General features: G+C 44.5%; 1 protein-coding gene and 1 pseudogene across 1 annotated transcript in view; both read right to left on the bottom strand.

Annotated features, from left to right (window-relative positions):
- Nucleotides 1–11702, bottom strand: part of LOC132494225 (3-hydroxyisobutyrate dehydrogenase, mitochondrial-like) — a 37023-nt pseudogene extending 25321 nt beyond the window's left edge.
- LOC132494370 (large ribosomal subunit protein eL21-like) overlaps nucleotides 1–14083 on the bottom strand; it is a 171403-nt gene extending 157320 nt beyond the window's left edge. The window contains exon 1 of the mRNA XM_060105424.1: nucleotides 13763–14083. The gene's annotated coding sequence lies outside the window, so the exon portion shown is untranslated. The remainder of the gene's footprint in view (nucleotides 1–13762) is intronic.
- Between the last annotated feature and the right edge of the window lie 7410 nt (nucleotides 14084–21493).

Here is a 21493-nt window from a genome sequence, read left to right as displayed (position 1 = left end):
ATACATAAATGAAGGAGAAGAATAGCTCTTTCTTATACTCAAATAATAGTTAATAAAGGTAGAGGGAATGATGGGAATAGAAAATGAACAATCATCAAACACCACAGTAATGGGTGGAGTCAAAAATTATTGATGGATGCTAAAATTAGTATGGGAAAATTAAACAAGAAGCAGAATATTTGAACAATCTCAAATAATTACAAAGGGAAAAATAGTGATTTTGCAGCTATCATTATAACGAAGTCATCAAAGTTAATATCCCCAGTAGTGAGACATACAGATTTGTTTGTACCTCTAATATGTACTGAAAATGGCATATCTCTCCTGAAGTGTTCTTGTCAAGAAATACATATCCTCAGTCTAACCATGAGAAAATATCAAACAAACCCTATTTGAGAAAAATTCTACAAAATGACTGGCTAGGAGTTTCCATTAGTTCAAGGTCATAACAGACAAAAAAAGACTGAGGAACTATCCTAGATTAGAGAAGAATGGGGAGATATGACAAGCAAATGCAATAAGGGATCCTAGATTTGAATCTGGACCACAAGACAATAGGCAATATTTGAATACCAGTCTATAAATCGTTAGTAGCATTGTGACAATGTAAACTTTCTGCTTTCAATAATTATACTCTAGTAATAGAAAATGTTAACATTTGGGGAAGCTGAGTAAAGGGTATATGGGAACTCATACTGCTATGTTTGAAGTTTTTTGATAAATAAGATTTGATAACACAGTTTTATAAAACCTTAGTTTGGACATTTCTGAACCTCTTTTTTGTTTCCTTATGGAAGAAAGCTGCTTGTTTAGGGTTAATACTAATTCAATGGGGGTAAGATTTACACAGGACCAACCCTAACAATAATAGTGTGTGGCACAGGAAACAACTTTGAATGGCCATTTCAAGGAACAATATACTTAAGTGTATACAATGAGTAAAATGGATGAACTACACAAATTAATGAGTTGAAAAACCATAGAATCATAGAATTTTCTCACTGTAAAGGCTCTTACTTTCATAACTTTTCAGAACTTTTCCGTTCCTATGGGTAAATACCAAAGAGCAGGATTACTAGATCACTGTATGGTAAAAGTACGTTTATTTTGTAAGAAACTGCCAAGTATCCCACTAGCCACAAATGAGAATTCCAATTGTTCTGCATCATCACCAACTTCGGTATTTCAGTTTGGGGATTTTAGCCATTTAAATAGGTGTGTAGTGGTATCTCATTATTGTTCTAACTCAAAATTCACTGATGACATGGAATGTGTAGCATCTTTTCATATGCTTATTTGCCATGTGTCTATTTTCTTTGTTTAACCATAGTAGTTTTGTTGTTTTTTTTTTAAACCAAGGCCTGCTAACTCTTGTCCTCCTGTGTCTATTTATGTTGTCTTTTTTCTTTCTTTCTTCTTTTTTTGAACTTTTGATCATTTAGTCTTTTTCCTGGTTATGTCCAATTATTTTTTATACTAAAATTGGGCTTAACTTATTTTAGAAACTATAAAGATACCTCCACATTCTGGATGTTGTTATCTTTCTCTTGAAAAGATTTACTTTGGCCCAAGGCAGACACTTACTATACGGACTGGTAACCTTAGTCCATTCTCAGTTTGAGCTCATTCAAAGCCATTTTTCAGTCTGTGTGAAGGTTGGTCTATTTCTGTCTTGTCCTTCCCTACGGGTGTTGCCATTTGGGATTACCATGTGAAAGTTCGGATTCTCCCTATTCCCAACTACCCTTGTATTTGTTAGGCTTTAAATGTAATGGTTCCCACAGCCCTGTGAGACTAAAGATACACTTAGCTTCTCATTCCATTAGTTGTTGCCTTTAGCTTGAGCTGTTGCCCTTTGGCTTCTGTGGTTAGAGTCTTTTGAACTCCTTGGCTTTTCAGTTCCTAGGCTGTAAGATTTGAATCAGCAAATGCCCAAAGGAGAAAAGCTGCACCAAATGTCAAGCTTGCGTCTGTGTTTCCCTTCTCTCCACAACTTGGCCCACATGTCTTGGTGTCTCTCTAACATTCAGATGCCAGCAAACAGATGTTTTCTTACTTTATCCAGCTTTTCTAAAAGCTGTAGACTTCACCTGATCTTATGTTATTATTGAACTATCATCTCAATTACCCCTAGGAAGAAAATTTACAATTTTATGTTTTATTTTTTATTTTCTATATTACCTCAGTTTCTGTAGAGACCTTTTACCTCACTGTTCAGTCTAGTTCCTGTGTTAGCAGTAAGATAGAGATAAGCTGGAGGCTAAGAATACTGGGGGGAAATCACTGATGAATGATATGTCTCATTCTTTTTGTTTTTCCTCTCCTTATTTATTACTCTGGCAGCCTACACCTGCCTTTCTTCATTTGACCCAGTTGCCCAAATAAGAAACCCACTCTGGTAAGGACCTGACTTTACTCTCATAAATGTCTGCATGTTAGGATTAGCTAGATGATGAACACCATGCCAGAGTTCTTTGTGTGAGACTTTTGCAGACTTTTGTTAGCCCTTTAGTTTGCCTCTTGCCAACGCTGCTCAGATTGTTGAGGTTTTCTAAGATTCTGTAGGTCAAACCTCTCTACCTGCATACCAGATGAGCCCTTCTCTCTTTCCTGACCTCACTTGTGGGAGGTTAGCCCTCGGTTCTTCTGTTTCCCCATCCAATCATAATCGTTCATGAATTCTAAAAGGCCCTCAAAGTATCTGTCGTCCCTTTCTCTCTTCTCTTTTCTATCAACACTGTTAAATATTAACCATATATTTGCATACCCCTTTCTTACTTACAGTGGAATACTGGAAGGCTCGATCATTAAGTGTGAGTCCCACCAAACTAGGACTCATGCAACACTCTCCTCCAGGCCAAAACTTTTGATATCCACTGGGTTTTTCTTATACTATCTTATATGTAGCTAAATTTGTAATGATTTAGTTAATGCCTGAGTTATGTGACAATAAGAAATCAGTCAAATTAACACTACAGAAGTGCAGCTTAGACCTAGGGACCAGAACCAAGGACCACAAAAACCTGTTAACCAATAAGTTTCACTTGTACTTCATGTTTAACAACTGCTGAGGGTGAATGGGAAGTGAGGGAAAAAGAGTTTAACTTCATATCACAGAAACTTGCACTAAAAGGAAGAGGAAAATGACCCAGTTCCTGGTTCAAGTCACTGTAATCTGCTTCAATAAATAATAACAGCACACAAGGAAAACAAACACTATATGATAGGAACAATGGATAATTAATTACCAGATCAGGGAGGACAGATTACACTTGCTATGGGATTTCATTAAAGAAGGATTCCAAAAAGTACTGGCTTCTTCTGAGAAGACTTCTCAGAACAGGTAGCATTTAAACTGAGTCTTGAACAAGTATATAGAGGGTAGGGAACAGGCCTTCCGGGCAGGGAACAGGCACAGTGTCAGGAATGGCACAAAGGGCTTATGGAATAGGGGACAAAACTGGCTGAACACAGGAGTGCTACATGTTGGGGAATATGGGGGAAGGCTGGCTGAGGTTGGTTAAATGAAACATAATTAGATGGAAGAGAAAGTAGGTGGAAAGACACATGGAAGACTGTGGAAAGCCCCTGAAGATGGAGGTCAGCATAATAATATGAAGAACTCAGTGGTACTTTGACACTGTATGAATGTCTAGGTTTAAAAAATCAGGAAAACACAATAAAACAATAAACTACTGATATAATGATATGTAACCAGAGGCCAGATACCAAAGAATACACACTGTGTCTTTCCATGTATCTCATATATGGTGATAGAGGTCAGCTTAGGTGTTGCCCTGGGAGAGTATGGAACAGAAAGAAGTAACAGAGAACCGTGTAGGGTGTTAGAAATATTTTATAATATCTTGATCTGGTGTTGCATACATGGGTGCATAGAGATGTAAAAATTCAGTTATTAGCAATGCAGTTAACCTACTAGAGTTTTTTTTTTTAATGTATGCGTACATTAAAAAAAACTCTAGTAGGTTAATTAGGCTGTCAGTTGTATGAAGTAAATTTTGGTCAAGGAATAGCCAAGGTAGTAATGCAGTAATAAGTTATAAATGTACTCACTGTGCTCTAGAATGTCACAATTGGAATACAAGAAATATGTGTAAGAAAAAAGACAAATATTCAACATTGATGGTTGGATGAGCTGAATAAGTTAGATCACTCTACTTTCAATTTAAGAACTTGGCCAGTGTTTGGATACCTCTGAACAAAGAAAAAAAAAGAAATACAATTTTTATTATGTATATGCTATGTATCAATCCCTGACTTATATTTTGACACATATAAACATGGGAAATATTGCACCTTGTAACTGAGACAATGAAGATGAGTGAGGTAGCTGGTTTTGACACTAGAGGCTGAGAAAACCATCAGCTCATAATCATAAGAAGTCTGAAGTCGGAAGAAAAGAATCAAGAGGAAATAGTGGTAAGTGCCAGGAGCTTCTGGAAACTACATCAGAGATGAAGACTCCAGGACTGTTGAGCTTTCTAAGATTCCCAATAACTCAGGTAAAAACAGAGGGCTTAAAACTGAATCCTGGGGATATATGTATGCATATAGCTGATTCACTTTGTTACACAGCAGAAACTAACACAACACTGTAAAGCAATTATACTCCAATAAAGATGTAAAAAAAAAAAACTGACTCCTGCAAAGTAACAATTGTTACGACAAACAGTAAAGAATTATAAGAAAAATAATCACATGCCTGTCCCAACAGAGAAATAGCCTAAGCTCCATCTCACCATTTCTCCGATTGGCCTTTCACAAAATACAGTCCCATCAGCTGAATATAGGTTTGTCAAGTAACTGTGAGTAAGACTGAATTAAACAAAAATAAATCAATTCCTTCCTCCAAAACTTTTCAGAGTATGTAATGTAACAAAGTGAAACTTGAATTTCGTGTCGGGATGTAGAGTACAGCTCTTCCCAAATGCTTCTGTCTTGTAACTACATTAACATCATCTAAAACCAGTGTTCTGCAGGACAGAGATTGTGAAACGCTGCTCTCATCATGTAAGCTATCAAGTCTTTCTGAAAATCCATTCTTCCTTCTGCCCTTTCTCCTGTTGTCCCTGTCACCTGGAATGTCTGTCCTAAGCTCCACCTGCCAAAACCCTACCCATTTTTAGGATCCAAGAGATAATAAAAGGCTTACATTACTGAAAGGCAGAGAAAGAAATCCCTTCCTAGGGATCTACATTTCCTTCCTAGGGAAAAGAAAAATTGTAAAGTATACCTCAGTGACCTTAAGTCTATGAATGTCACTATGTTATGTTACTTTGAGTTCTGTAAAAGTCAATGTGCTACAATATACATGGATATGAATGTTTGATCTCTTACAAGTAGAACTTGCTGATAACTTTCATCATGAGCGAGGTTAATGATTAAGGGAGCCATTGTATTTGGCTCAGCCCTTATAACTAGGGAATATTAAAATTGGAAAGGTCCCTAGATATTAGCAAATCTATCCACCTCATATTCTAAGTAAGGAAACTGAGACCTTCATAGATTGGATACTTATATTAACAAAGGAAAAGGATATAAGATTGGCAGACCTACCTTTTAGATTAAGAATTTTGAGATTTTTATAGACTACTAGGACATTATGTCCACTGATATTGAGACAATGTGTTTCTTAGTCATCATTTCCTATTGCACTGACCAAGCGAGGTGCCAGTCAGTAGTTGTACAAAGGGAAAAAGAAAACTTTAGAAACTCCCAATTTATATACACAGGGAAATTCATCATTCATGTTATTTAAGCTAACTGGATGCAGTTTATCAGCTACATTGAGGAATGGTGAAGTGAAGTGTCTTTACAATTAACATGTTAGTTTGGGTCATGACCTCCCTGTTGTTCAAGTGAGTTAACTGTTAGCACTCAACTAGGCACTTAAGAGTCCATTATAAATCTGGACTAAACATTTCTTTGTGGCATCTTTATTCTTCTTTGGTGCCCTTAGGCAGAATTAGCCCTCTTTTGTTTTGATAAATTCAAGTATTAAACAGGGCTAAGGTTTCACAAGTTCTTTGGCCTAAACATGGGGGTAAGGGAGACCAATGAGCTGGAGTACTTCTAGATTTAAGAATAGTCAGATTGAGGAAGAAGAGTCTTATGCCAGAGGTGAAAGAAGACTGATTATAATTACCTATTTTTAAAAATTCCAACCCTTTTCAATGTTCTAAAGTGGCCAGGAAGTACATGGGTATGCTAGGAAGTAAGGGAGTCAAGCAAGAATATTCTCTAAGAGTTTGTGGATGGCAATGAAGAGGAAAGGAAGATAGAGACAATCCTAGAAAAGGTTTTGGTTGGCCATAATAATGAAGTCAGAAGGAGAAGAAGAAAAAGAAGAAGAATGACACATGCAATGGGAAAGAGAAAGCAAGAATAGAGAAGCAAAAGGAGAGTAGAAAAATGAGACAAATTTGGAGAAGGAAATGAGGAAGAAAACTGGGTGAAAGAAGGAAGCACTGATGGTAGACCACCTGACACTCAAACATTAACACGATGCACATTTAAGATGTGCCATCAACGGCCATGGTCATTACCCTCAAATAGTTTACAGTATGTGTTTCAGAGACATTTATAAATTGAAAATGCCATTAAAATAAGTGCCAGGGTATAAGTATTCGTGCAATTGTATGGGAGAATAAAAAGTCCCCCATCAAAGAGCCTTCTGAGACATTGGAAAAAAAGGAAAAACCTAAAAAGCATAAGACTCTTCCTATTTTCATTTCCAATGATACATCCCAATCTTGATGATCAATCAGCGATTTAAATATCAACTGTAAACACAGTATTTTATGAGCTGCTATGCAGTGTACTATACTAGAGCAATAGAACAGAGAGGACCTCAAACCCTCTGTTCCCTCAAATTGAAAGGCACGCTTCCTGACCTCTCCAGACCACTACTGGACACAGGGAACACACACTAATGTTTCAGGACCCCAACCAGCAGTCACCTGCCATGTGATTACTTCTATGACACACGCTAACTAACACCACTGACTTTCCTGCTCCTACGGGACATGACATATATTTCCTATTTTAACACATACCACAGTGCATTATGATTGCAGGTAGGTGTTCTAACAACTTAAAAGAGAATGATGAGTTTTTTCTCTTTACGTCTTGTTATTTCCCTACTCATAATATTTCTTGAAGAGAAACCATAAAAATATAAGCAAACACAAAAAACAGATAATATACAAAACGTGTGCTTTGCACCTTAACACAAACTGAAGTAAAATGAGTTCTGACAGTATCCGGCATGACAAACTTCCATGGTACAAATGAGAATGGACCAAGGTTTGAGCAGGTACAGGAGACAATCCACGCATGAACACCACCAAGGAAAGGTAGACAGGAAGTAACATGGTGTGTAGGAAATCACGAGACCAGTCTGATGGGAAGAGACTTAAACAAGACTGAAACTCACTTTCTAAACCTCCATCTCCAATTGGACAATTCGCAAGACACAGGTGCACCAAAGTGGCCAAATATTCAATCCCTTTCATGGGGAGGAACAGTTTAAAATTTTATAAATTTAGTTTGCCCAAAAGCAACTGTCAAATGTTGGCAGGACACAATGAAGGCTTACCTTTGTTAACATAGTTAAGTCTCTCTCTCTCACAACTAGCCCACTTGGCTCCACGTTCCTTAGCGCACCTGACGCACTTACACAGCTTTGATGAGCTTTACACAACTGAAAGGTCACATCTTTATTTCTTATTGCAAGAACACAACATCCGGAAACTTTATTTCTATCAGAAGCTAAAGCAAAATTATTGTAAAATGAGTCATTTAAACCATACATTTTATCACCTTTAAAAAGCATCTGCTCTGTGCTAAGGATTAGAAATGACTCCTGTCCTTAAAGCCTCATTAAGGAGGAAGATCTATAAAGTCAAAATTTCAATCACATGAGATAAAGCACAGAAGTGCCTATGGAGGCCAAAGTTGTATCTAAGTGACGGCTTCATGATAACCCTGAAGTACAGTCTAGAAAGATGAGGCTATGCAGAGGTGGAGTAGGAGGTGCATTAACTGCACAGGGAGCACCTGTGCAAAGACACTCAAGCCTGACACCTGCTGGGCACTGTAAATACTGCAGGTGGGGATGACTAAAGAACAGGGGTCCAAGTGTGAGAAGACACAGAAATAAAAATAGAGATGTTGGCCCAAGCAAGCCTGGGAGAGAGCATGGCTTGTATCCCACAAGTGATGAGGCCTGGGGCTACCACTGGCTTAGTAAGGATGCCTCCGCTGATTAGAAAAAGGCGCCCCGCAGCTGAAGGACCAATTAGATAAAGAGAGTGATCACAAAAAGCTCCCCTTCCTCAGGGCCAAAGAGCCCCAGGAGGCTTGGCAAAGCACAGTTCAGACTACAGGCCTCTGTGCAGAGCACACGCTGGGCGGCTAGTATGCACTAACTCTGTGTGGGCAAGCCATTAGCAGCATTATTTTAGGCATATCTTGTCATGTTAGAAGATCACTCAACCCGAGTAGGCAGATCAACTTAGAGGAACTGAGACCAGGGGCCGCGAAACCACCCAGGAGTTTCTGCCATAGTCGGGGCAAAATGTAACGTGGATGAAGAAGCAAATTTAGGAGGAGGCCAAAATTTACAAGCTAGACCCACTGGATGAAAGTCATAAAGAAAGTTCAGTGAAGGAATTCTGAAGAGAATGGGCTCTGCATTTTTCTTACAATCAATGTAAAATATTAGGCAAAATTAAGTACAGTGGCTTTTAAGGTCCCTTCCAGCTCTAACTTCTTTTGATTTCTAACTTATTACTCTGGTTAAGTCAAGTCCCTTCAGAGGTACAGAATAGTTGCTACACCTGAATGGGATGCAAAGAATAATCTGACTTCTCTTCACCAGGGAATGAGTTGAACTGTCCTTGCAGAAGAGGTAACACATGGTGAGAACCCCAGATCCTAGAAAAGGGCCAGGCACACGATAAGTATTCAGCTTTTTGAAAACAAATGAACAATCATTTCCTCTCCTAGATCTTCACACCCTTTCTCTGCTGGCTGCTTTCTTTCAGCTTATAAACTTCCTCAGTATACCCACTTAAAAAGCCCTCAGACCTATGATTCTTTGGATCTTCTTGTGGGTAACCTAAGTCTCTCCCATGCCTTCAAACACCTCTCCTCCCCAAAAGCCCAGATCTGAACCTTGGGCCCAGACCTGTCTACCAGGCCCCTCTAAAGCACTGAAGATGAAGTAAGATCCTCTCCCCACCCCCAATCCCTTCCTACTGTGCTCTGTATCTCTCAAAAAGATGCAGCTGTAAACTGTCACCCACGCTTGCTGCCCTCCCTTTTCTAACTGGTCACCAGGCCCCACCCATTCTCTCTCAGATCTGCAAAATCCAGTCCAACCTTTTATAACTTAAGTGGGAACCTTAGATTACAATTCACCCTGCACCCAATCAAGTGCCTTGCACATGGAGGTCCAAGTGAGTCTCTAAACCAGAAGTCCATCTCACTGTTCTTTAGGGTTTCCCACAGCCTTCAGGATAAACATCTAAACTTCTGACAGGACAAACAAGGCCCCGTTCTGTTGGGCCCCACTAGGTTTCCAGTATCAACTCTCATTTCTTTCCCAAACCCTGAGTTCGAGTCCTGTACATTAGTTTTGCCATATTTTCTTATATTTCTCAAACTTTGACACACACTGCTCCCTCCTGCCACCCCAGGAGCTTCTACATATCCTTAGAAAGGATGGCACCTCCTCCAAGAAGCCTACCCTGAACTTTCCCTTCCAAGATTCTGTGCTCTGCAAAGGGGAAAGGTTGGGGGGGGGAGGGGTACATTAGGACTTTGGCGTTAACATAGACACATGACTCTATATCAAACAGATCATCTACAAGCACCTACTGCACAGCACAGGGAACTCTACACCATGGCCTGGAACAAACTGTACGGGAAAAGAATCTGAAAAGGAATGGATATATGTATAACGGAATCACTTTACTGTACGCCTGAAACTAACACAATATTGTACATCAACTATCCTCCAATATAAAATAATAATTAAATTAAAAAGAAAGATTCTGTGCTCTGTAGCACCAGAACTCACTTCTTCCAGAGCACTGACTACTGTGCTTGTGCTTACCTGCCGCCCAGTAGAAGGGGAGATTACCTAGGGCGGAAGCATCGTCTCCAGCAGCCCTTGGTTCTGACAACTCATTCAAGTGCCAGGATACTTTACACACATAACCTGCTTAATTAATTCTAAGAACCCACAGAAAGAGTGGTTATTAATGTCATTTTACAAGTGTGGGGATTGCAGTTCAAAAGTAACCTGCCCAGGCCACAGACAGCATAAGCCCTGGAATTCAAACCCTAGGCTGCCTTCACACCAGTGCTCTTTCCACTATATGATACGACTACTGAAAAACAGATTTTTTTTTCCTGAGCCCTGTTTTAATGGAAAGGAAATGAAGCTGGGATATACCAATTTCCTAATCGCTTTGGCGTGTACCAGGCAAAGTCGTTCAACAGACCAGGTAATATCTGTGGAACAATTAACGATGCTCCAAACTGTCCTAAGTGTTCTACATTGTAGGGTCTACAAGCATTAACACAGTTCGACCTTGTAACCTTCAGAGAGAGTGAGTCCTGTTCAGCCCATGCTACAGATGAGAATACTGAGACCTAGAAGCCTTAGAGCACTCGGCCGGGGTCACCGAGCCGGCAGGAGTCCTAGGCCACACGCCCCATCTAGCGCACGCACACCCGGACACTGGGCACCGGTTCTAGTGCCCACCCTCCACCTTGCACCATCTAAAACCCCGCTTCGCAGCTCCCACACAAGAGCCCCTGGAAGCGGGAAGTACAAAGCTGTCTCAAACAGATGAACCAGTTTGCAGGGCAGAAGTTGAGACACGGATGTAGAGAACAAACGTATGGACACCAAGGGAGGAAAGCCGTGGGGGGTGGGGATGGTGGTGTGCTGAACTGGGCGACTCGGATTGACGTGTATACACTGATGTGTATAAAATTGATGACTAATAAGAGCATGCTGTATAAAAAAATAAAATAAAATTCAAAAATCAAAAAAAAAAAGAATACTGTCTACTGTCCTCCACGCCCCCTGGAACACTCACTGTAAATATCCAGGAGGTGCTTGCAGAATCAATGAATCAATGAACAAACAAGCTCACTCATTTCAAACGTGCAGTCACATGCGAAATGTGACCTTCTGAGAAGTTAAGCTTCTGGAAGGAGCCCATTTTCTTAATGTATTCAGCATCGAGTCATCACAAAATATGAACTCTTATAAAGTACTGCCCCTCACTTCCCATGAGAAAGCAAAATTCCTCAGCAGGGAAATGGGAGGGTAGCAGACATTACCCGCAAAGCTTTAGGAAAGCTGCGGCTCGCTGAGCACGTCACTAGGGCCCCTGACCGCCTGCCTGGTAGTAGGACAGACACACCAGGAACGGCTGCTGACCGGCAGAAAGAGCGCCCGGCCAGGCAGGCAGCACACCCCGCACCCTGCCAAGCGAGGTCTGGCCAGCAAGGGAAAGACGCTCTCCACTGCAGAACCGCCCACCACTAGAAAGCCAGGTCCCGCCAGGGCCTGGACACACGAGGCCTTCCTTACAAGGGTTACACATCTGTGGCCTCGCTCTGCCTCGAATAAAAGACAGTGACGGCGACAACGTGACCATCTCCAGAGGAACTTTCAACTTCGTTTCAAGTGCCTGGGTGCTGGGTCACAGTGGATTTCTCAACTCTTCCAATATTCAAAAATACCAATTTCTAAGATGCAGAAGGATTGTTAAACATACACTTAGCACAGACCCCAGTCCCACTCCTGAGTATTTTCTCAAGTGAGGTAAAAACCCAAGTTCACATGGAAACCTGCCCTGGGATGTTTACAGCAGCTTTATTCCTGATCCCCTCAAAACTGGAAACATCCCACAAGTCCTGCCACCCGCAGGCGAATGGACAAACGGAAAAGGGAATACAACACAGCCAGAAAAAGGAGTGGCTTCTCATACCCGCAACAACAGGGATGACGGACTTCCCTGGTGGTCCAGTGGCTAAGACTCCACACTCCCAATGCAAGGGGCCCGGGGTCCATCCCTGCTCAGGGAACTAGATCCCCCACGCCGCAACTAAAACATACTGCACACGGCAATGACGATCCCATGTGCCGCAACAAGACCCAGCACAGCCAAGTAAATAACTACCTAAATAAATATTTAAAACAACAACAACAAAAAAAACAAACCCGGGAGGAATCTCGCATAGGTTTTGCTGAGCCAAAGCAGCCAGAATCAAAAAGCTACATGCTGTTGTTCCGTTTATCTGACTTTCTGGAAAAGCCAAAACCTTAGGGACGGAGAGGAGATTAGTGGCCAAGAGGCTAGAGGCACCCTGGCGCCAAAGGGCAGCAAATAGGATGACAGGATTGCTCTGCCGCCTGATGGCGATCAAAACTCCTACAGCTGTGCACTACAAGTGAACTATGCTTCACGGCTACTAAGGATACACAAGTTATTACATTTTGAAAAATGTGCCGACCAGCCATCCCCGGCATGACAAATGCAGTAAGAGGGGCGGGGAGGCGAGGCAAGTGGATCAGCTGGAGTTCTGAAGGTTCTCCCCACTTTCAGTTTCCCTCCCCTGGCATGTCTCCCCGCCCGGCCCGCTGCTGCTCAGGCCGCCCACCCGGGCCGCCTGGAGTTACCCAACCGGAAAAGCCAGAGCCCAGGCTCAGCCGCGCCTCCACGCACAGGAAGGGCAAAAATAGAAAGCGCCAGTGCGCAGTGGAGGGCTGGAAACCCTCGGACCTCAGATAACTGCGGAGAACCGGGACTCGGAGTCAACATCGGCTCCAGGCGGTCCCAGCGTCCCGACCCCGGCCGCGGCACACTTTCCACAAAACTGACACACACGCGCGAGTCGCGCGGGCTTCCCCGCCGGGTCGCCTGGAGGCCGGTCCCCCGCAAGCTGAGCGCACGAAAGGGCGCCCCAAAGGCGCCGGCCCAAGCCGCCCGCTGCGCTTTCCCTCCGGAAGGTGGGCTGCGGGGCCCAAGCGTAAACCCTGAGACAAGGTACACGCGCACCACGCCGCCACAGGGGACGAGGGGCCGGGCGCCCACCTGGCCGGACACCCTGCATTTCTGGAATCACCGGACTTGTGTGTAAATTTCCCTTTGGCGTGTCATTTTCCAAAGGCCACTCAAGATCACGCCTCCTCTCCAAGTGTCCTGCCAGCCCACCCACTCAAGATCAGAGGGACAAAATGCCTAACTAAAACAAAACAAAACAGAAACACAAAAAACTGGAGAGAAGGAGGAAAGGGTGCCCTCAAAAAAAAAAACAAAAAACCTAAGCACGTTGACAGCGCTAAGAATAAACTACCAGGCAAAAGAAACCCTACATGTCAAATCCTAAAGTACAGAAGGGCAAGCCCGCCGGCAGTCCAGGCCCGGGGAGACCGAGGTCCCCAGCCCTGCAGAGCCAACCGCAGACCGGCTCGGACGCCCCTCAGAAGCCCGGGGTCCCCGCGGCCGAGTCTGCGCCCCCGGCCGGCGCCGGCTCCCCTCTGCCCACCCTGCGCGCGGGGGCTGGAAAAGGCCGCGGAGAACCACGGCGGGGCGGGAAGGGGGGCTCCAAAGAAGGTCTGGCGACTCGAGTCGCTCCGTTTCTCGGTGGGCTCAGCGCGCGCCGTGGGGGAAGAGGGGCGGGGGTCCGGGAGGAGGGGACGGGTGGCACTTACGTAGAACGGCAGCGGCCACGGGCAGACGGCGGGCTCGGCCCCCACGAGCGATTCCAGCCTCAGCTCCAGCTTCTCCCCCATGTCTTCGCGCGCCGCCCCCGCACCGTGCTAGTCTGGCGGTTGGGGGAGGGGCGCGGCGCCGCCGGCGGGGGCGGAGCAAACAGGCAGCCGGGCAGTGAGGGGAGGGGGCCTGGCCTGGGCCTCAGCCGCCGCCGCCGCGCTCCTGTCCGGCCCGCGGCTCCCTCTTTGTGGTCACAGGCCCCGGGCCTCCAGCGCTGCTGCGAACTCAGGCCTGCGTGAGGCGAGCACAATGAGCCGGGGAACAGGCCGAACCACTCGCGGCGCGCGCGGCCCACCCTGTGGACACGCCCGCTCTCACGCACGCACGCACGCACGCACGTCTTCGGCTGCTCCCAGCCACACCCACCGGCCCGAAGTGGGGACCCGAGGAGACCCCTCGGGGCCTGGGGTGGCGGGTTCGACTCCCGCCCTTGACGTACCGTGACACCCCCCCCTCCCCCCCAATAAGAAGACTATAATTCCTCATTAAATATGACAGCTGGAATCCCGGCTTCTGTTCACAAAAATGCCGTGTATTTAGCCTATGCTAGGCACCAGACCGCGGACGCTCAGTACTGGCAAAAAAGGAAATGCCCTGCCCTCCTGGCACTGCCATTTTAATTGGAATAGTAGGGACAATGGTCAAGGGAGAAAATAAAGTGTCATCATCGCCACGGGGATGGTTAATCTCATGTGCGCACTGCGTGGGGCCCCGGCAACCACAAACATTATTCCAGATGTGGCCAGGAAGGTATTTTTCAGAAGAGATTAACACTGAAATTGGTCCACTTTGCGTAAAGGAGACTGTCAATGCCGCGGCGTGGGTGGGCCTCGTCCATCAGTTGAAGGACTGGAGAGAAAAATGAGGTTCCCCAGAAAGAGGGAACTGTTCCTCCAGTGGCCTTGGGACATCAGCTCTTCCCTGTGTCTCCAGCCCGGAGTCCTGCCCGGACTTGCCTGCCTCACAGTCACATGAGTCAACTCCTTAAAACAAAACTATATATGTAAAAATACTGAATATATACAAGCCCATTAATTTTTATATGTGTGTATACATATTATATATATGTATACACATGTTTATATGTGCGTGCGTTTGTATTATATGTGTAAGTACTATATACAGTATACATACAAGCCTATATATGTGGGTGTATATATTGTATACATGTATGTATGTGTATATATATAGTATACATATTATAAATGTGAACATGCTGTATATATACACACACCCATATATTGATATATGGGTGTGTGTATATATACAGTATATGTACGCTGTACGTATGTATGTATACAGTGTATATTTATATATAGGTGTGTATATATGTTGTATACCTGTATGTGTATATGTTGCATAGGTATTATATGTATATATGTATATACTATATATAGACACACTTGCATATGTATTTATATGTGTATGTACATGCGCATATTTACATATAGGTGTGTATGTGTGTGTATACATTGTGTATATATATGTGTATATATCTTATATATATGATATATATGATGAATTTATATGTACAGTACATATATATTTTTATGCTACATGCTTTTATATGTAGGTGTATATATGTGTCTATATGTATGTACGTGTATTGCATATATTATATATGTATGTATACTGTATACATACACATCTAAATATCTTTGTATGTGTGTATATATGTATGATATATATGTACTAGGTGTGTCTATTGCATATGTTATATGCATGTGTACATACTGTATATATACAAACTATGCATTTTATATGTGTGTATGTATAGTGTATATGTGTATGTGTATTGTATGTGTGTATACATACTGTATATATACAAACGATGCATTTTATATATGTGTCTATATATGTATGTGTGTATTGCATATACTATATGTGTATATGTCTGTATGCATACTGCATATATACACAGCTGTATAGTTTTGTATGCGTGTACATATGTACGTGTGTGTGTGTATATACACACACACACCCTATGGATTCTGTTTGTCTGGAGAAGCCTCACTGATACGGACACCTATGACAATTGAGCACCTGCCCTTTGCCAGCCAGGGAGCCAAACGCTTGTCTTTTCGGTGTCTCCCTTAAGTGTCACAAGTCCCGGGAGGGAAGGTGATGCCGCTCCTACCAGTTGAGGTGCCTCAGGGTCAGAGAGGTGCACAGGGCGGGGGGCTGGAGCCTGGTGGAGCCCAGGTGGAGTTCTAGCAGCAGTACAGCCTAGCAGTGCCACTTCCCCAGGTGCTTCTCACAAAGATGCCGAGGGAGAGACAGGGTCTGAAAGAGGGGATGAGGAAGCTTCCATGGGTCCGCAAGCCCAGACCAAGGCTGACTCGTCAAGGGTGTTAGAGGTCAGGACTGTGGTTTCCCTGGGGGTGGGGTTACACAGAGCCATTCCCATTCTGAAAAAGTATCCATTCTGCTCTTGTTTGTATGTTTACCCCCCTCCCCCAAATCTTTTAAAAACAGATTCTCTTGGCTGCTGGGAGCACACATGGGGAAGTTGTGTGTGAGGGGGTGTGATCCAGGGGACAGGGAGGATAAGCCCCCCACTCGTAGGGCCAGGAGTGGCTCAGCTTTGTGAGCTAAGGATGGCCCGCGAGGTCCCAGAGAGAAGGGTCCCTACTCCGTCCCTGCTCCGTGCATCCCATTCCCAGCCTGAGAAGCCCAGAGCTACCCCCCCACACACACACCAGGGAGGAGAGTCAGTCACCCTGGCTCACAGGCTGCGGCTCCAAGGCTCCTGGCACTAGGAGCTATTTTCAGCTTTCATGCCCTAGGACATGGCCAGAGCTATTGTCTCCGGAAACTCTCTGTCTGTCTCTCGTCCGCCCTCCCTCCCTCCCTCCTCCGCCTCTTCCCCTCCCGCTCCAGCTGTCCTGCCCTCCACCCTGCATTTCTACACAGGATGGCTCACAGACAGCTGCTCCCCGAGTCCACCCGCCACCATTCGATGGATGTTAGAGCAAGCCCTGGGGACTTCCCTGGAGGTCCAGCGATTAAGACTCCGAGTTTCCACTGCAGGGGGCGCGGGTTCGATCCCTGGTCAGGGAAATAAAATCCCACATGCCGCACGGCACGGCCAAAAAAATAAATGAATAAAAAATAAAGTTAGGGTGATGAAACAGCCCTAGTGGTGCAAGGATGGGACGTAAAGCTCTATGGTATAGAATAAAGGTCCAGAAAGAGATATATGAGAACTTGATATGACAGAAAGTGGGGAAATTAAGGAGTTTTCAATAAATGGCATTTGGACAATTGCATACCCACGTGGGAAAAAGTAAAGTAGAAAAAAAAAAAGCAAGCCCTGGTCAGGTGTGACCTTGGGCCCAGGGCCATTGGCACACATTGTCGTGTGGGATGTTCTTCCTTAGACTCCTCCCTCCCTCCTGTGTCACTTTCCCTGCCAGGTAAAGAACTCTGCCTGGTCAGTAAGACCCTAGAGGTCCTTGGCCATTGCTATTGCAGTTGGAATTGTTACTGTTTACATAGGGTGACCAACACCCACCCCCAGTTTGCCCAGGACCGCTCAGGTTTGAGCGCTGGAACTGTGGGGAAACCCTCATTCCCGGGGAAACCCAGAAGGCTGGTCAGCCTATTTAGCACGGATCTCTCACTTGATCTCCCAACCCCCGAGAGCCAGAAAGGGAATCTCCCCCCTCCTTCCATGGTAACCTTCATTCATTCATCCACTCATCCCTTTATTCAACTCCTTTATTCAGCAAGTATTTATGAAGCATCTACTACACATCAGACACTCCTCTAGGTGCTGGGGACAGTAAACTGAGAAGGTGTGATGGATTACATGGGGATGATGTCTCGGAGACCACTGCAGGGCAGGGGACGTGTGAGAGGGAAGGGGCAGTTCTAAATGCAGGCTCTGACGGGATTGGGGCAGACCTTGCCCTGGGCCAGGCTGGTTGCTTCAACACAGCTGTCCTCACCCAGGGTCATCCTGCCCCCGCCTCCCCCAGTTTTTTGGTGATGTCTGGGAAAATCTGTGGTGGTCACTACTGGGGTGCAGAGGCCCCTGGAATCAAATGGGTGGGGCCAGGGATGCTGCTGAACCCCACACAGTGCCCAGGAGGGGCCCCCAGCAGAGGATGACCTGCTCCAAATAACCCCAGTGCCGTGGAGGAGACCCTGCACTAATATTATTCAGACCCGCTGGTGCCCCTAGATTCCTGCACAGGCAGGGACTCTAACCGGGTCACCTCTGTATCCCGAGGTGACCTAGAGTGGGGCAGCCAGGAGGGCTGAGTATCGGGGGTGAAATGACAAATCTCTGTGCCCACTCTCCCCGCCACACCCCAGGGTCGATGGCCTCTATCTCCTCCCTGTCCAGGTAGCTTTTCCCTGAGCCATTTCTTCTTGTCAAGGTCCCTGTCACAGGTTGGGTTCCCCGAAGATGACGTTGAGAGCAAGGATTGGAGTGCAGGAGGTTGATGTGAGACGTGCAGAGAACAGATACAGCTGCCATAGGGTCCGGCAATTCCACTCCTGGGCATAGACCCGGAGAAAACTCTAATTCAAAAATATACATACAACCCTGGGATTTCCCTAGTGGTCCAGTGGTTAAGACTCCGTGCTTCCAGTGCAGGGAGCATGGGTTCCATCTCTGGCCAGGGAACTAATATCCCACATGCCTTGTGACAAGAAAAAAAGAAAGAGAGAAAGAAAGAAAAAAAAGAAAGAAAGAAAGAAAAGATACATGCACCCCAATGTTCACTGCAGCACTATTTACAATAGCCAAGACATGGAAGCTACCTAAATGTCCACTGATGGATGAATGGATAAAGAAGATGTGGTACATATATACCATGGAATATTATTCAGCCATAAAAAGAATGAAATAACGCTATTTGCAGCAACGTCGTGGATGGACTAGAGATTATCATACTAAGTGAAGTAAGTCAGAAGAGAAAGACAAATATATGATCTCACTTATATGTGAAATCTAAAATATGGCACAAATGAACTTGTCTACGAAACAAAAACAGACTCACAGACACAGAGAACAGACTGATACGGGTTTGGGTCTCTCAGGGCCTTGGCTGTTTTACCAGTTTATCAAGCCTCTCATGAACCATGCTGAGTCTGAAGAGTTACTACGATACAATTTGATTTTACAGCACTATCCCCAAAATTTAAAAACAATCTCAGAAGCAAGCCAATCCCCCACTCCTAGAAGAGTGAAACTAGGCACATTTTTGTTCCCAGAATCCAGTACAGAATTTAACCAAAGAACACAGCAGAAACTCAATGGCATTTGAGAGAAAGAGAAAGTCTCTTTGGTTTTAGCCTCACTAGGATGTCCATTAGTCTATGCCATTTCTTTGAAATTTCTGACCTGCGAACTTCGAACCAGGAGGAATCTTTTAGCCTGACGTTGATTTGTCACTATGAATTTGCCATGTGCAGTGCACAGCCCTGAGCATCTATCACACGTGGACTCTTGAGCTATCCTTCCTGTTTGATGACCTTGTGGTTCATACTGCAGTACTGAACGAATTATGGGTTCTGTCGAGTGACATTACACCTCCAGTTCTGAGGCGTAGATTAGACAGTCCTATGCCGCCATGGCCATTTTCACTGCCTTCTGCTATGGAACTGCCTAGACCAAAGGCAGCTGCCTTGAAGAGAACATTTCTTTCTCCAACATAATTGACAAATCCAGTGTCAGCTTGGGTCCACATGTAAGGGGAGTCACTTGAGCCTACGGTAGACCATATGTGTCAATGCCGACAAGTTCTATAAAACATGTTTTCCTTACAATTGAGTCTTTGTCTCAGTCAAGCCTGCTTGGGAAAAACTGTACCTGAAGGGTACAGTTGGCTGTGGCTGCTATTGCAGCAGCTGGCTGATGGACAGCTGCCTGAGACTTTTCTGCCCTGTAAACTCCTGCACACTCTCAAGTCAAGTGCCAGGTATACTAAAGACCCTCCAGGTGCCTTATTCATTCCACTCCAGGTATTGCTCAGTCACCTGCAACTCCCTAATGCCCCTTTTCTTTATGTCAGAACTTTACTTAAGTGGCTCGAAAGAAACAGCCACTTTCCCACACCATAAGCTGCAGCCATCAGCCAAAATCAAAGTATCTTACGGCTGGTAGAGTGGGTTGGATGGTGGCCCCCAAAAGGATATATCCATGTCCTCATCTTTGACGGTTACCTCATTTGAAAAAAAATGTTTTTGCAAATGTCATTAAGGATCTTGACATGGGATTTCCATCCTATATTATCTGGATGGGTCCTAAATAGGATGACAATTGTCCTTATTATACAAGAAGGGCAGAGGGACATTTGAGACAGACAAAAGAGAAGATACAGACACAGAAAGGGGGTGATGTGAAGACAGAGACAAAAACTGAGTGATGTGGCCTCAAGCCAAGGAAGCTGGCAACCACCAGAAGCTGAAAGAGGCAAGGGATAGAATCTCCCCTAAAGCATCTGTAGGGAGAGCAGCCTTGCTGACACCTTGATATCAGACTTCTGGCCTCTACAACTGTGAGATAGTAAATTTCTATTGTGTTAAGCGTCCAAGTTTGTGGTAGTATGTTACAATAAGCACGGGAGAATAATACAGCATGTCTTAAACCTTTTCTAGGCTTCAGCAGTTTACTGCACAAACTTAAATATTTTCAAACAGTCAAAGGTCCCAACATCCCACCATACATTAAAGACCAAGGCACTGGAATACCTTCCTTGGCAGTACCAAAGTATTTTCCACGTGGGCATTTACCTCTCCAAAATGTCTGCTCCTTTCTTTTTATTTCTCAGTGTTCCCAGGTAATGCACCAAATGTTCGGGTCTTTTAATTACCTTTCAGCAGCTACAATGCCTTAATTCCATTTGGTTTGGCATAAATTAGAAAATAAGAGAAAAGATGGAGGGCCGAATATTCCTGTTACTGTTGATAACCCTGGCTTGAGAATCCAGTTGGAATGAAATGATCACATAACTGAACCCCAGAATGGGGCAGATTTACTAACTAGTAATACACAGAATGAGAGAAACAGAAGACACTCACTCACACTCTCAAGGGAGAGAACAGAATTAGTCAAGGCAAGCATGCACGCTTAATTCTTTTCAAGCTTTCTATATAAGTCACTTGATCACCCTGGGGCAGAGTCAGTAAAGAAGCAGCACTGATAGGACCCTACGAGCTCTCTTGACAGGACTAAAACATCAGGAGCAGGAAAGGAACATTCCCTCACTCCCCACCACCACCACCCCCAGCAGTAAAAAATGATCATCCACATTGACAATGTAAAAGAAATCAGAAGCTACGTTAACTCTGATTTACTCTTAGTATACCAAAAGCTTATCAGGAGCCTTGTGCAAAAGCACCTTGATTGGGCTTCTCTGGTGGCGCAGTGGTCCGGGAAGATCCCACATGACTCGGAGCGGCTGGGCCCGTGAGCCATGGTTGCTAAGCCTGCACGTCCGGAGCCTGTGCTCCGCAACGGGAGAGGCCACAACAGTGAGAGGCCCACGTACCACACACACACAAAAAAAAACCCCAAAAAGCCCATCTTGATTAGTTGCTAATAAGTCTTTAGAAGCAGAACCCTCCACATGCAGCAAAAGGAAGATGCAGACCTGTATGCTTCAGGATTTTCTCACCAAAACCCCACACAATTTGTTTACTATTCCAGCCAAGTA

The sequence above is a fragment of the Mesoplodon densirostris genome, chromosome 7 (assembly GCF_025265405.1).
Source record: "Mesoplodon densirostris isolate mMesDen1 chromosome 7, mMesDen1 primary haplotype, whole genome shotgun sequence".
Taxonomy (NCBI): domain Eukaryota; kingdom Metazoa; phylum Chordata; class Mammalia; order Artiodactyla; family Ziphiidae; genus Mesoplodon; species Mesoplodon densirostris.
This window is presented reverse-complemented; position numbering and strand designations above follow the sequence as displayed.